Source organism: Eleutherodactylus coqui, chromosome 12 (genome assembly GCF_035609145.1).
Source record: "Eleutherodactylus coqui strain aEleCoq1 chromosome 12, aEleCoq1.hap1, whole genome shotgun sequence".
Lineage (NCBI taxonomy): Eukaryota > Metazoa > Chordata > Amphibia > Anura > Eleutherodactylidae > Eleutherodactylus > Eleutherodactylus coqui.
Window position 1 is genome coordinate 119151112 of NC_089848.1, and position 16613 is coordinate 119167724.

At 49.9% G+C, this 16613-nt stretch overlaps 1 protein-coding gene across 2 annotated transcripts in view; it reads left to right on the top strand.

Annotated features, from left to right (window-relative positions):
* The window catches only part of RAPGEF5 (Rap guanine nucleotide exchange factor 5), a 267845-nt gene that overhangs the window by 181520 nt on the left and 69712 nt on the right, over positions 1–16613 (top strand). The gene's annotated exons all lie outside the window — the stretch shown is intronic.

Genomic DNA, 16613 nt, shown 5'->3' on the forward strand with positions numbered 1-16613 from the left:
GGGATCCGGTGATGGGCCCCAAGGCTCATTGATGTGTGTCAGATCCGTAGAGGCCGCACCTTACAACTTTACAGGACTTTGAGGATCTTGGTTCCAGATACCGCAGGACAACTGCAGAGGTCTTGGTGAGTCCAGGCGTGCACGGCTATTAGGTAGGTGGGCTTAGTGTTAATACCTTTCATTAACTGATTGTTTTGAGCACCATGTAAATCCACTGTTGTAGGACTCTAGTAGAGTGTATACACGGCAGTCCAGTAGAACTGGACTGGGTGAGGCCGCCGACACCGGCGAGCTGCTCCACACATCAGATGTAATTGCTGATGGATAACAGGAAGGGAGGAATCGTAATGACACCTTTCTGCAAGTGAGCAGAATGTCCCGGCTGAGCTGTATTTATAGAATGACTATAAAACCTAGAAGGTTGTGGGGCGAGAGGCAGCAGCTTCCTGACATGAGGAAGGCATGTGATATTCGGCTTATTACCCTTCTGACATTCGGGTCACATAAACCCTGCTGGGCGCGGTGCCATTATAAAATGTAGCTGATGTGCTGCATTAAAATCTGCCACAAAGTCCACACCAAAGGATGCAGACTTGCTGAACTTTTTCAGCTGCGGAAAATCTGCAGCAAATCAGCTGTGTGCGAACGCACCCCAAGGCCGTGTTCAGACCTGCGGATTGGCTGTGGATTTTCTGCACAGAAGGTCTACAGCTGTTACTGTAGCAGCAGCGTGGATGAGAATATGCAGGTAATTCACAGCAAGATGCACAACAAATCTGCAGCAGCATCCGCCCCCAGAATCCGCCCCATGTGAACCTGACTGCGCTGAGGGGTCGCTGCCAAGGTGGGATCACTAAGATCCCTCAGTAAAGTATCCTCTTATTAGACATTGGTTGTCTCCAGGATGCCGCCTGGTCGGTGCAGTCTTGGGTGATTCACCCGCATGTCACCCATCTAGACGGGGACATCCTTCCCAGGTGTGGTGAACATAACACTTCAAGGTGGAGGTGCCGTCACTCCTCGTTTTGTCATCCACTCAGCTGATTGTTCCTTTTTAATTACTTACGGAAATATTACAGATTACAGGTTTAGGCGAACGGCAAATAGTATTAAAGACGTGTCCTGCTGTGTACGGCCGTCTTACTACAAGACCTCGTGTGTTGGTTATATAAGATACTCTAGTCATCTTGTGTGGTTTATAGCTCTTTCTGGCTACATTATATATAGTTTGGCAGAGGGTATATACCGGCAGTTGTTCTCCCCACCCCCCACCCCCGCCTTTTCCAATCCACTAGTTCTGAGCCCTGTTTTCGGCTGTCCAAAACAGCTGCAGCAATTTTCCAGCATCCTAATGTATACTGTGTACTGCTCTCTGATTGGCCATCGCGGATCATGTGAGCAGCTCTGAACAATCAGTAGGTATGGTACATTGGTAGTCTTACACTACCAAAGCACTGCAGGTATTGTAGTCTGAAGATCAGCATCAGCCATGAACCGGATCTGGAACTGGCGAATCCGGGGCGGCAGAGAACTACTACAGCTAATATATCCCCCTTCCCGTCCCGAGACACAATTTTGTCCCAAAACTGAAGGGTTGGTCATGTGATTGCAGGTTTTTGGCAAATTGCAAGTTGCAATGCAACCATATATACTTCTATTCTGGCCTCCTGCCATCCTTGACTGTGACACGTGTGGAACACAAACACAATGTAGTTAGGCAGGCACGCTGAGGCTGGCCGCTCCGGCGGGTTTGGCACATTTCTACCCGTCGGTATTGGGATGCCCCGGTTTCATCCAACAATTTAGCTTCACACCCAACAAACTTGTGATGAGTTCTTTCGGAGCTTGACAGACACACGGCCTACTTCTGGTCACTTTCCCGCTGAGGCCATCTGTCTTGGCCGTCACCTTTTCTTGAAACCTCAACCATAATAAAAACTTTTAACTGTTTAACTCCCCAAACACTGTTAGCGCCACATGCAGAGAGGAGGAGCTCTGAGCTGGCAGTTTGAGGGGGCGGGGGAAGCATGGGCCATGGCACTTCTCTTGAGCCTCTAGCCCGCCAAAACTACAGCAACCGGAGGGCTGGCCCTTGCATTTTATTGGCATTGTTCAGGAATGACCAAGCCGCACCCAAGAAGTGAGAATGTTCCATGTCTTTGCCAAAATGAACTGACTCTTCAGGCCGTTATTTAGCATCTTGTTGCTCCTGGATCACAGATTTGGTCAGATGAATGGTCGGCTTATGCTAATAAATCGAATTGACTCAATTTTCAGTGCGCCTTAATGGGCATCAATAGTCCCAATACCCAAGGAACTGAAGCAGACTGGGGTCATGTCAAGATGGACATTTTGTGAGGGTTGTCTGGCACTCGAGTGAGTTTCCTGCCAGGAAGTTTAGTTGATTACTGGAGCAGCCGGTAGCTTTAAGACGCCGTTCAACAATACTGACGATGAAACTGCACAGATTTCGGATGATCTACTGAGTGTCTTAATACAGAGCTCCTCTGACCACATTCCCCGGCTCGGGCCGGCTGGACTAATACCCAGTAATTACTCTACATCTACATTCCATTTGACCACTGATACATGCGGGTTGTCCATATTATCGGCTCACACACTGTTAATGTTCTCCCCTCTTCCCATGCCATTGTTTAGGAATGGCCGCCCATCTGGCACCACGTATGTCACTCTTGTCGCAGTCAGTCATGCATATAGCCAGCTAGAAGGTCATAATCTGGCCAGTGATTGGTGACATCTGCAGCCCAATGCTGTAGAGCGCAGCACTTAATATTTGGCTCTCGTCTTCCTACTAACTGCCTGATTTATCCAAGGAGATGGGTGATATTGTACCAGCTGCCGGGATTACATTATCAGAAGCGTGTGAGCCCTATAGGATCGTGTAGTCCTCCCGTACACCCTGTTGGTGCGCATGTATAACGCAACCTTGCGTTCTTTTTTGCACGCACATTATGCGCATTATGTGTGGGAGGTGCAACTCAAAGTAATGATTAGTACCGCTGGTTACAAGCGCAGACCTCACACGTAGAATACGCTCATGTGAGAGCCGCCTTACAAATGTAGCAAAGTGTCAGTGGAGTCCAGCAACTTTCTGCAACAAGTTATCCTTTATTGCACCATTGAAAAAGCTGTTAATACACCAGAAGCCATTGTAAGGGCAAGTAAACCGCAGCACAGAGTTATCATGATGCTCTCGAAGTTGGGCCGGCTTCACAAGACTGGATTCCGATTGCAGAATCTGCAGCAAATTGCACGCATTGGAGTGTACGCACTTTCGCTTTTTCCTTCACACTTGCGGAGCCCTCTTTGTTTTACAGCCTTTCACGTGCCACATTGACTGCAGAATGTGAACCGCTAAATGGCTGGAGTCGTCAGTTTCTTCTATCCCCACAGTTACAAACGGAGCCTGGCTGTCATTAGACAGCCGAGCTCCCACTCCCCGTGGCACGGGAGACCTGTGATGCCGTACCGTAAAAAGGCATATACATCAGAATAAACCCCCTTAGTGGCCGCCCTAAAAAAAAAGCACACTGGCAGTCTTTAAGGGTTAAGGACGTTGTTTGGGATCAGAAAAAAAGAGTCTGCTTTCTTTATCAATGCCACTCTTGTCCACGGGCCGTGTCTGGTATTGCATCATTCCAGTGAATGATGATGAGCTGCAATACCAGACACGGCCTGCACAGAAGGACGGAGCTGCTTCTGGGGGTGTAAAAGCCTTTTATCTAATCCTGAACGACCTCTTTAGTTCAGTCTGTACAATATTTCGCCGTTATACGTATCACGCAGCTTGTATTGCGCTCTTCTGCTTTGTGCAGTAAACTAGATAGTAAATAGTGTCGTACAGCGGCGAGAGTGATGCGTCTTCTGTTAATTACTGTGAGGTAACATCGGTATACACATCAGGGCAGATCCACATGGTTTGCGCCAGGTTTATCATGTGTTTTAGTACTTTCAGACCCCTTTTACAAATTATCTGACAAAGGGGTGTGGCTTTGTTTAAAAGGGACGTGTTCTAAATACACCATTGGGCGCCAAAGATTGCATTAAAAATTATTCCAAATTTTGGCACAATTTTTGTTGTAAGCCAAGCAATAGGCGGTATGAAGTTAGGCGGACATCCTGAAGATGCGTTGGCTGAGATAAGCTGCAGCATTTGGCGGGTCTGTTCGTGCGCCCCGTGGGACGCCTTCACACCCATCATCCATGTTGAACACAAAGCTTCTTTACAGAATCTGCGGTGGATTTGAAATGCGCCGCGGATTGTAACCCGGCGCGGCGAGTCGTGCCCAGCATTTATGCTGCTGCTTTTAACCCTTGAAAAGCAAAGGTTTAAATCCACCACCAAATCCTCAGTTTAGGCACTTATGTGGCCGCTAGAGAGCCGCCGTGGGTCCTCCACTTTGTAAAGCTGCAGGATTTATGCGACATTTCAGTGTGCGGTTTTGCCTCGGAACGGTCTTCACGGAAAATCTGCAGCATTTACAGCAGCAGTAATCAGAATGAAATCCTATTCAGGCGCCGCAGAGGAAATCCACAGATATTGACATTCAGGGCCGAATATAATCCAGCCGCAGGACCGTAGCTGCAGTAGATTCGTGGCGCAGACTCCACCACTTCGCCCATGGCCTCTCTCAGGGGCATCCAGAAAACAACGCTCAAAATCGCAGCCTTATTACCACAATTTCAAGTGCTCTCACATTTTAACGCACCCCATCATTGTGACGGGTGATAAGGGGCATTAAAAACGCACAAAATAGAGCAGACAGCGCTCGTAGCGTTAGATACACCACATTGGATCGCAGTCTCCAAAGCCCTATTGAAAGCAATGGGAGCGTAGTATCCTGGTTAGCGCGGCAGTCAGGGCGCCACGGTAAAAAAAAAAACGGTTTGTGTGAGAGTGGCATAAGGGGTGAATTCCGTAGCAAAACCAGTGCCAAAATTCACACCAAATGATGCGGACTTTGCACTGCAGATCTGCTGCGGAATATCCACAACGGACGCTCTGCAGGAACACCCGTCCCTCGTGGACATAACCGGAATTGGCGTATTTGCTACGGATTCTCCATTTGGTCTGAACAGGAAATCTGCAGTAGCAGCAATGTAAGAGATTGTCAAAATCTTGTTCACACGCCGCATAGAGAGTTTCCCCCAAATTGACGTGCAGCGCTACATCTAAATCCGCAGCGTGGAGGGTAACTGCAGTCCAGCTGCGCTGCAGATTTGTCAAATGACCGGGTTTTCCGCCCTGTGTGAACATAAACCTTGATTGCATTAGTGAATCTGCCCCATCATGTAAATGTCTGATCAGACACTAGAACTCGCTCACAACTGCGCCGTCTTACTGATTTTACAATTTACGGCCACGTATCGCGTAGCTGCGGCCCCCAAACGCTCGTTCCGTTCCTCCTGTAACAAGTCGCATTTATGAGTTTCAGGCAGTCTGAGATTTAATAATATGTGTTTTCTGTGTCTTTTAGTGTTTGATTGTCCATCGTGTCACATAGAGCGCCCCACGTAAATAATTGTAATCCGCGTATTAGATAACCTCCCTCCCGAGAGATGGCTGCCGCGATGATAAAACACATTAATTGGCTTAATGAATGTTAGCGCCGCGACCTTGCAGGAGAATTCTGAATCTGCGCCGGCAGCAAAGTGTTTCCCCTCGTATATTACGCATCGTCAGAAATACCTGATTAGTTACATTTAGCTTCTCAGGGAGATATATATATATAACATCGCGCTTCTCAGGGATATATATATATAACATCGCGCTTCTCAGGGATATATATATATAACATCGCGCTTCTCAGGGAGATACAGTGTATATATATATATATATATAACATCGCGCTTCTCAGGGATATATATATATAACATCGCTTCTCTCATTACTTCCAGCTTGTCAGAACATTTTCTTGTTTGCGCCTGAATTTAGGCTTTATAAGGAAAGAGCGTAAATGATGCAACAAAGACACTCTGCAGCCGGTCGGCCCTCATGGGAGACGCCGCGTCGCCCGAGATCTGCCTGATGTTTTATATTTACTCCATTTGTTAATGTCTTTGTTTCTGACAATATGGTGGGAGACAAAACAATGAAGCATATGGGAGGCAGTAAGCCAAAGAGCCTGGGAACCCCGCGCCGCTATACGCATCTACATAGACAAGGAGAGGCTTCCATTACGGCGTATCATCACCTGTCCGTAATGTAGACGTGTTACTCATGACTTTGTAACCGCAGCATTTCATCCATGTTTCATCTGTATTTTCCTCCGTATTCGCTGTCATTGGTTTTTATTTTCTACCGGGCAAATACAGGTCCGGTGGAGTTGGCAGAACGACCCGTCCAGAAGCTGCTTTTTGCTTAGGACGCTGCACTTGTCCCACCCGGAGGCAGCGCTGCAATGTACAACGGTCTACAAATAACCGATGCCGCCAGCCGATTTGGGCTGGAGATCAGTTTGAAGAAAACAGAAGTTCTCTATCAGCCCGCACTTCAGGAAGGCTACCGTCAGGACTGAAGGCTATCCATCAGCTCCTCCACCTGGGGTGTATCACCTCCACTATACGAAAGAGTGTAATGCAAGAAACACCTGAAGAAAAACACGAAGATCAGCATGTATAGAGCTGTGCAATTGTCAACCCTGTTATATGGCTCCGAGTCATAGATGGTCATCTATCGTCACCATCTACGACTCCTCAACCGTCTCCATCAGTGCTGCCTCCGACTATTCTCAGCATTCACAGGTATGACTTCACTAGCAACATTGATGTCCTTAAACGGGTGGAAATTACCAGTGTCGAAGCCATGCTGTTGAAGATGCAACTTCAATGGGCAGGACATATTTCCAGGACGGAGAATTGCCGTCTGCCCATGTTAGCCGTATAGTGAGCTCAGAACTGGTCACCGAAACGGAGCGGCACCGAAGAAGAGGTATAAGAACACTCTGAAGAAGTCCCTTGAGGCTCGTTATATTGATTACAACAGGCGGTCTACTATACCCTCAGATCGCAGGGCTTGGAGGCAGGTTACGTACCCAGATGCCCCGTCTTTTGAGAATTCTCAATGGGCTGCTCTCGAGGACAATGGGAGACAGCAATAACCAGGACCTGCAATTGCCAACCACCAACGAGCCTGTAGTAGATGTGGACAGCCTCCTTCTTAGCTCTTCATTCGCCAAGCCATGATGATGATGAAATGAGCCATATCTGAAGCTGTTGCAGCGTGGAAAAATAGAGAAGCTGAAAGTCTGGCTTGCCAACTGCACAGACCTGATACCTGTTGACCAAATTAGTATTTAAAGGGGTTTTCCAGGACTAAAGTATGGATGACTTATCCTCAGGGCAGGTCATCGATATCTGATCCGTGGGATCTACCACTCAGGATCTCCACCGATTAGCTAATTGTGGCCCTCAGGTGAGCGTCGCAGCCACTTCAGTCCATACCACACACAGCGCCGTGTTTAGTATAGCAGCTCGATTCCGTTCACTTGAATGAGACTGAGCTGTCCTCAGGCCGTGTGAACGAGGATCAGGACATCACATACTCACCTGAGTGCTGCGGCCTCTTCAGTTGGTGGGGATCACCAGTGGGCCACCAACTTGAAATTGGTGACCTATCCTGAGGATGCATCATTAATATTTTTGCCAGTGAAAACCCCCTTAAGACATATTTGATGTGTATAACCACATTACTTCAGACTCAGAGGATTGTCCACGCCGTAGTTTAATCTCCTGGCTTCAGGCTCTACTCGCATATCCGGCCCACAATGCAGTTTGACGCAGTTGTTGCAAAAATGCTGCAGTTTTGCTGTGATTTTTGGAGAACTGTGTCAAAACTGAATTCTCTGCCCAAAGTTGTGAGCATCAGTTGCCTCTCATTTCTCTTCTTTGTACAGGCGGAGAATCAGCTCATGGGGCTGCATTTTTTGTGCTTGCATAAACCATCTGATCAGCCATTGTACGAGCGACCGATCATTCATCAGCAGGTCATTGGTCCCGTTACACAGCCCGATTGTTGGATGAATGAGCTATCTGAGGAATACTCAGGCCTCATAATTGGCCCATGTAAAAGGAACGTTAAGCTGAAATACACAGCAACATATCCTGCCTGTAACTCTGATTACATCTTAGGTGATAGAGGTGATTAAAGCCAGCCTAATTGTCTGATGTTTCACCTGTAAGCTACAGTGTCACGGGCTAATGACATCACCGAGACATGAAGCACTGCTCCTTCTATCTTGGGCTGATGACATCACTGAGCAGGGCATAACTATAGGGGATGCGGATGCACCCGGGCCCAGGAGCCTTAGGGGGCCCACAAGGCCTCTCTTCCCCATATAGGGAGCCTGGTTCTATAAATAAAGCATTATAGTTGGGGGCCCTGTTACAGATTTTGCATTGGGGCCCAGGAGCTTCAAGTTACGCCTCTGTCACTGAGACATGAAGCATTGCTCGTCGCATCTCAGGCAGTTGATATCACTGCTTTTTTATCTTGCGCTGATGACATCACTGAGAAATGAAGCATTGCTCCTTGTATTTCAGACTGATGACATCACTGTGAAATGACGCTTTGCTCCATGTATTATGGGCTGAGACATGAAGCATTGCTGCATGCATCTCAGGCAGATAACATCACTGCTCCTTGTATCTCAGGCTGATGACATCATTGAGAAATGAAGCATTGCTTCTTGCATCTCAGGCAGATGATGTCATTACTCCTTGTATCTCGGGCTGAGGACCTCACTGAGACATGAAGCACTGCTCCTTGTATCTTGGGCTGATGATGTCATTACTTCTTGTATCTTGGGCTTATGACATCACTAAGACATGAAGCACTGCTCCTTGTATCTTTGGCTGATGATGTCATTGCTCCTTGTATCTCGGGCTGATGACATCACTGAGACATGAAGCACAGCTCCTTGTATCTTGGGCTGATGTCATTACTCCTTGTATCTTGGGCTGATGACATCACTGAGACATGAAGCACTGCTCCTTGTATTTTGGGCTGATGATGTCATTACTCCTTGTATCTTGGGCTGATGACATCACTAAGACATGAAGCACTGCTCCTTGTATCTTGGGCTGATGATGTCATTACTCCTTGTATCTTGGGTTGATGACCTCAATGAGACATGAAGCACTGCTCCTTGTATCTTGGGCTGATGACATCACTGAGACATGAAGCAATGGTCCTTGTATCTTGGGCTGATGATGTCATTACTTCTTGTATCTTGGGCTTATGACATCACTAAGACATGAAGCACTGCTCCTTGTATCTTGGGCTGATGATGTCATTACTCCTTGTATCTCGGGCTGATGACATCACTGAGACATGAAGCACTGCTCCTTGTATCTTGGGCTGATTATGTCATTACTCCTTGTATCTTGGGCTGATGACATCACTGAGACATGAAGCACTGCTCCTTGTATCTTGGGCTGATGATGTCATTACTCCTTGTATCTCGGGCTGATGACATCACTGAGACATGAAGCACTGCTCCTTGTATCTTGGGCTGATTATGTCATTACTCCTTGTATCTTGGGCTGATGACATCACTGAGACATGAAGCACTGCTCCTTGTATCTTGGGCTGATGATGTAATTACTCCTTGTATCTCGGGCTGATGACATCACTGAGACATGAAGCACTGCTCCTTGTATCTTGGGCTGATTATGTCATTACTCCTTGTATCTTGGGCTGATGACATCACTGAGACATGAAGCACTGCTCCTTGTATCTTGGGCTGATGATGTAATTACTCCTTGTATCTCGGGCTGATGACATCACTGAGACATGAAGCACTGCTCCTTGTATCTTGGGCTGATTATGTCATTACTCCTTGTATCTTGGGCTGATGACATCACTGAGACATGAAGCACTGCTCCTTGTATCTTGGGCTGATGATGTCATTACTCCTTGTATCTTGGGTTGATGACCTCAATGAGACATGAAGCACTGCTCCTTGTATCTTGGGCTGATGACATCACTGAGACATGAAGCATTGGTCCTTGTATCTTGGGCTGATGATGTCATTACTCCTTGTATCTTGGGCTGATGACATCACTGAGACATGAAGCACTGCTCCTTGTATCTTGGGCTGATGATGTCATTACTCCTTGTATCTCGGTCTGATGACATCACTAAGACCTAGAGCACTGCTCCTTGTATCTTGGGCTGATGATGTCATTACTCCTTGTATCTCGAGCTGATGACATCACTGAGACATGAAGCATTTCTCCTGGCATCTCGGCAATATCCTTATTATAAAGTGGATTAATATGTGATTATGTCTACTCTCCGATTTCTGCATGTTTGAATGAGTAGCACAAAAGCCACGGCTGCAGCGCTGCGTCCGATTTGCTGCTCCTCGCACTCCACTTACTTCATGAGCACTGAAGCTTTTGATCTCGAATAATTAAAAGGAAGCGGTTTTGCCATTGCTTTTCTCAGCTCCGGAGCCTCCCCGAGCACTTAAATAAAACGGCTCCTAATGATGAGGCTCAAGGATTTCACCGCCTGTGGAAACCCACTGGGCTGCGTATGCAGAAAGCCTGATTATTCAGCTTCTTCTGTGCAAACAGCTGAGATGCAGAGAATGTCGGTGCAGTGACCCAGAGAATCCGGCATCCATCCTCCCCTCCGCACAAAGCCACCGCTACATCCATTAACGACACGGAGAGCCCTGGGCACTTAAAGGTGCACAATTAGTTGTTCTTAAAGGGGCATTAAACTGGAAGTCTTGGCTTGCATAGATCTTCTGTGTGGTTACATTTAATCTATTGTTCCCTATTAGCAGCTGTTTGAGGCAGGAGAAGAGGTCCCTGATGTTCCTCAATGGAATCCAGAGTCCAGAAAATGTCTGATCGCTACTTTATCTTCTTGTCTGCATTTCTTATAACTTCCAGAAGCATAAAGTATGATATAAGGACACAGTAAAAGTATACAGCTGGAGGGACGCAGGACATTATACAGCCAAGGTGACCGCAGTAAGATGACATTCACACCTTAGACGTGAATTAAAGGCTATGGACACCTTTAGGTGGCAGATTTTTTTGTGCTTAAATGCATGCATTTTGGGCTCGCAATCATTTTTGCAATAGGGTGTAACTAAAAATGTTGCAGCGTTTGTCTTCTGCAGCTTCTACATATCACTGTATATAGAAACGGCAGGTTGAGCTTCAGTAGGAGATCCTCCGGCTTAGGGCTCTTTCACACGGGACGACCTATTGGAGGCGGATGCCAGACAGTCGTCCCAGCGATGCTTTCACACAGGAGCGATCATCGCTTACTGAATGGAGGCGGTGCTGAACGTAGATTGTTCCGAACTGCCGATCTCCATTCATAGTAACAGGCGAACAATAGCCTAATGAATGATCATTCATTCACCAGTCTGCATGCAACTGCGTATTGGCTGTATTTTTACACAATCGCATAGACTTTAATGGGCATTATTGGCTCACGATGGAGACCACAATATGTGCGCAAAATACGTGCGTCTGTATCCCCCAATTCAGATCAATGGGCTTTATGTTGTCCGTATTACGTACACAAAAATTACGTGTAATATGAACAGAAAGTATGTGAATGAGCCCTACACTGCAGTGTGTGTATACCGTGATATGTAGAAGCTGCAGGAGACAAAAGCCGCCACATTTTTAATTAAATTTGATTGCAGCCCAAAATACATGTATTTAAGTGAAACAAATTGCACCCCTGAAGAAGTACAGAGCCTTTAATCAGCTGTGAGCGTTGGTAGGTATCTCTCCACTGACCGCTGGGACATGAGTCACGCTGTAATTGCTAGTGTGTAAAACCTGTGCAGCGTTGTGTGACAGCCGCTGCGGGTCGATGTGCTTTACGTCCTTTATGAATTCTGCCCTGTTACATAATGAAACCTAAGTAGACGATTCCCTGAGATGCTCCTTTCAGAAGGCTTATTACTTGTTACATAGTAACGGTTCCCCCCCCCCCCCATGAGCCGGAGGAGTGGACAAGGGCTCATCCGTACCCCCGTCTACCCGCAGCATCGCCGATGTTCGGTCCCATTGCTGGGATTTGTTTGTAGCAGCGGATGTCCATCATCTTTGGTTTCCTACAAAAGCCGCTGGCACCTAAACGTTCTTCATTGGTGTACCGTATGTTGGATGAGCCCCGTTTGCATGAACCCGTATGGGGGGAGGGGATGTTACGGAGCTTCCCATATTTTGCTTTGCTTTCCATCTTTAACAGATCAATTTTTTTTGTAACCCGATAAATTTTTGCAATTTGGTTCTGGGCTTGAATCCCGGCCATCGTAAATACCCGTCTGTCGCAGATAGCTGAGGTCCCAGAGGGGGTTTATAGCCGCTTCCGGCTACATACCGCCGGATGAATGCCATGTAGTGAGTAGAGGAAGCTGCAGCACCGTTCCCTCTATCCAACCTGCCGATCAGACTCTACGGATGTCCTCTTTGTGTTTCTGCTTCTTGTTCTTCTCCTTCTCCAGAGAAGGAAGAAGTAATCTGGTGGCTCAGTTGTTCGCACTGCTGCCTTGCAGTGCTGGAGTTCTAGGTTCAAATCTGACTAAGGGCAACATCTGTATGGAGTTTTTTAAAGCCCCTTGCAGACGTTGCCTTGGCCAGGTTTGAACCTGGGACCCCTGCAGGGCAAGGCAGCCGTGCCAACAACTGAGGCACATTGATTGAAGGAGCGCAAAGACCAAAGGGAAGCGAACACGGTTCTAGCGAGCTGCACAAGACCCTTCCTTTTGTGCTCATTATGAAAAATGGAACCAAATTGAACATTTTCCGTTCCGTCCGCTGACTGTAATGTAAAAAACAGAAGTGGCGGAGGGCCGTTTTCATCCGCTTTCTGTATTTTATTTTTGTAGCTCTAATCTCCAATGTTCCCCGTGGCGCCCCCTTAGGGCGCACGCACACTGCGCTGATTGGCTGCACATTTAGTTGCGGATATGCAGCAGATTTCACCCTTTTAGTGTGAAACAGTGAAATGTGCTGCAGATCCGCAGCAGATCACTCCTCTAAGCCTCCTGCACACTGGCGTTGTTTAGCGGTCGCCTAAAATAAAAACTGAGCGCACACAGACGGCGTACAGACCCATATAGCACAGCGTGGCAGCACACTGGAGCGAGATTTTCCACTTAGACACGGACTTGTGAAAAAGCACCGATTTTACAGATGAGACTCGCCCATTCAAATCAATGGGATAGAAAAAAAGCGGACATCAGCCGGATGCCGTCCGTGTGATGTCCATGTGCTGTCCGTGTGATGTCTGTGTGCCGTCCGTGTGATGTCCGTGTGCCGTCCGTGTGATGTCCGTGTGATGTCTGTGTGCCGTCCGTGTGATGTCCGTGTGCCGTCCGTGTGATGTCCGTGTGATGTCTGTGTGCCGTCCGTGTGATGTCCGTGTGCCGTCCGTGTGATGTCCGTGTGATGTCCGTGTGCCGTCCGTGTGATGTCTGTGTGCCGTCCGTGTGATGTCTGTGTGCCGTCCGTGTGATGTCCGTGTGCCGTCCATGTGCGGTCCGTGTGCCGTCCACTTGCGGTCCGTGTGCCGTCCACTTGCGGTCCGTGTGCCGTCCACTTGCGGTCCGTGTGCCGTCCGCTTGCGGTCGTGTGCCGTCCACTTGCTGTCCGTGTGATGTCCGTGTGCCGTCTGTGTGATGTCCGTGTGCCGTCCGCTTGCGGTCTGTGTGATGTCCATGTGATGTCTGTGTGCTGTCTGAGTGCTGTCCGTTTGCGGTCCGTGTGATGTCCGTGTGCCGTCCGTGTGATGTCCGTGTGCCGTCCGCTTGCGGTCCGTGTGCCGTCTGTGTGATGTCCGTGTGCCGTCCGTTTGCGGTCTGTGTGCCGTCCGTTTGCGGTCCGTGTGATGTCCGTGTGCCGTCCGCTTGCGGTCCGTGTGCCATCTGTGTGATGTCTGTGTGCCGTCCGTTTGCGGTCTGTGTGCCGTCCGTTTGCGGTCCGTGTGATGTCCGTGTGCCGTCCGTGTGATGTCCGTGTGCCGTCCGCTTGCAGTCCGTGTGCCGTCCGTTTGCGGTCTGTGTGCTGTCCGTTTGCGGTCTGTGTGCTGTCCGTTTGCGGTCTGTGTGCTGTCCGTTTGCGGTCCGTGTGATGTCCGTGTGCCGTCCGCTTGCGGTCCGTGTGCCGTCTGTGTGATGTCTGTGTGCCGTCCGTTTGCGGTCCGTGTGCCGTCTGTGTGCCGTCCGTTTGCGGTCCGTGTGCCATCTGTGTGCCGTCCGTTTGCGGTCCGTGTGCCATCTGTGTGCCGTCCGTTTGCGGTCTGTGTGCCGTCCGTTTGCGGTCCCTGTGCCATCTGTGTGCTGTCCGTTTGCGGTCCCTGTGCCATCTGTGTGCCGTCCGTTTGCGGTCCGTGTGCCATCTGTGTGCCGTCCGTTTGCCATCTGTGTGCCGTCCGTTTGCGGTCCGTGTGCCATCTGTGTGCCGTCCGTTTGCCATCTGTGTGCTGTCCGTGTGCCATCTGTGTGCCGTCCGTTTGCGGTCCGTGTGCCATCTGTGTGCCGTCCGTTTGCGGTCCGTGTGCCATCTGTGTGCCGTCCGTTTGCCATCTGTGTGCCGTCCGTTTGCGGTCCGTGTGCCATCTGTGTGCCGTCCGTTTGCCATCTGTGTGCCGTCCGTTTGCGGTCCGTGTGCCGTCTGTGTGATGTCCGTGTGCCGTCCGTTTGCGGTCTGTGTGCCGTCCGTTTGCGGTCCGTGTGATGTCCGTGTGCCGTCCGCTTGCGGTCCGTGTGATGTCTGTGTGCCGTCCGTTTGCGGTCCGTGTGCCATCTGTGTGCCGTCCGTTTGCGGTCCGTGTGATGTTTGTGTGATGTCCGTGTGCCGTCCGCTTGCGGACCGTGTGCCGTCCGCTTGCGGTCCGTGTGCCGTCCGTTTGCGGTCTGTGTGCCGTCCGTTTGCGGTCCGTGTGATGTCCGTGTGCCGTCCGCTTGCGGTCCGTGTGCCGTCTGTGTGATGTCTGTGTGCCGTCCGTTTGCGGTCCGTGTGCCATCTGTGTGCCGTCCGTTTGCGGTCCGTGTGCCATCTGTGTGCCGTCCGTTTGCGGTCCGTGTGCCATCTGTGTGCTGTCCGTTTGCGGTCCGTGTGCCATCTGTGTGCCGTCCGTTTGCGGTCCGTGTGCCATCTGTGTGCCGTCCGTTTGCCATCTGTGTGCCGTCCGTTTGCGGTCCGTGTGCCATCTGTGTGCCGTCCGTTTGCCATCTGTGTGCCGTCCGTTTGCGGTCCGTGTGCCATCTGTGTGCCGTCCGTTTGCGGTCCGTGTGCCATCTGTGTGCCGTCCGTTTGCGGTCCGTGTGCCATCTGTGTGCCGTCCGTTTGCGGTCCGTGTGCCATCTGTGTGCCGTCCGTTTGCCATCTTTGTGCCGTCCGTTTGCGGTCCGTGTGCCATCTGTGTGCCGTCCGTTTGCCATCTGTGTGCCGTCCATTTGCGGTCCGTGTGCCATCTGTGTGCCGTCCGTTTGCGGTCCGTGTGCCATCTGTGTGCCGTCCGTTTGCGGTCCGTGTGCCATCTGTGTGCCGTCCGTTTGCGGTCCGTGTGCCATCTGTGTGCCGTCCGTTTGCCATCTTTGTGCCGTCCGTTTGCGGTCCGTGTGCCATCTGTGTGCCGTCCGTTTGCCATCTGTGTGCCGTCCGTTTGCGGTCCGTGTGCCATCTGTGTGCCGTCCGTTTGCGGTCCGTGTGCCATCTGTGTGCCGTCCGTTTGCGGTCCGTGTGCCATCTGTGTGCCGTCCGTTTGTGGTCCGTGTGCCATCTGTGTGCCGTCCGTTTGCGGTCCGTGTGCCATCTGTGTGCCGTCCGTTTGCGGTCCGTGTGCCATCTGTGTGCCGTCCGTTTGCGGTCTGTGTGCCATCTGTGTGCCGTCCGCTTGCGGTCCGTGTGCCGTCCGTTTGCGGTCCGTGTGCCATCTGTGTGCCGTCCGTTTGCGGTCCGTGTGCCATCTGTGTGCCGTCCGTTTGCGGTCCGTGTGCCATCTGTGTGCCGTCCGTTTGCGGTCCGTGTGCCATCTGTGTGCCGTCCGTTTGCGGTCCGTGTGCCATCTGTGTGCCGTCCGTTTGCGGTCCGTGTGCCATCTGTGTGCCGTCCGTTTGCGGTCCGTGTGCCATCTGTGTGCCGTCCCTTTGCCATCTGTGTGCCGTCCGTTTGCGGTCCGTGTGGTGTTCTTTTAAAGAACTAAAGAATCGGGCTTATTTCAGTTTTTGCGGACGTGAAGAATGGATGACACATGGAAGAAAGAAACCGTCCGCGGTCCAAATACTGAAGCCACAATAAACTGCACACATGAAAAAATATGTGATTTTTGCCGATGTAACACAGACTTTATCTATCCGGGGGACACGTTCACACCTAGTGGATTTGCGGCAGATTTTGACGCGGATCCACTATAGACATTAGAGGGGTGAAATCTGCTGCAGTGGTGCAAATTAGATGCCAGATCCATTACGCTGGACGGCAGCCTTCGGGTTCCATGTTTGTTTGGGGGAGATGATGCTGATGAGGAACACACATCACCCTGAACCAAATGCGTGAAGTCTGGAGGGTCGGTCCGCTGTGTAGAATGTAACGCTGACGCATCTGTT